A 252-nucleotide genomic window follows, 5' to 3' on the forward strand; every position below is an offset into this window, starting at 1 on the left:
TTGTACTCTTGTTAAGAGAAGTGTTACTTGTTTGACGTGGGTGTCCTTATTGCACTATATGTGTATATATTTCATAATATTGAATTTCAACGAAACAAAATAACAGAAACAAAACAAAATGATAATTATTTTGCACATGGGGCACATTTCCTTTTAATTTTTTTTTTCAATCCAAAGTGGTTAATGGCATTTATGGGAAATTCTAACAGCAAAATGGTACACAGTCTCTTGGATAACACCAGAGAAATGTTA

The sequence above is a fragment of the Trypanosoma theileri genome (assembly GCF_002087225.1).
Source record: "Trypanosoma theileri isolate Edinburgh chromosome Unknown TM35_Tth_144_V1, whole genome shotgun sequence".
NCBI classification, from domain to species: domain Eukaryota; phylum Euglenozoa; class Kinetoplastea; order Trypanosomatida; family Trypanosomatidae; genus Trypanosoma; species Trypanosoma theileri.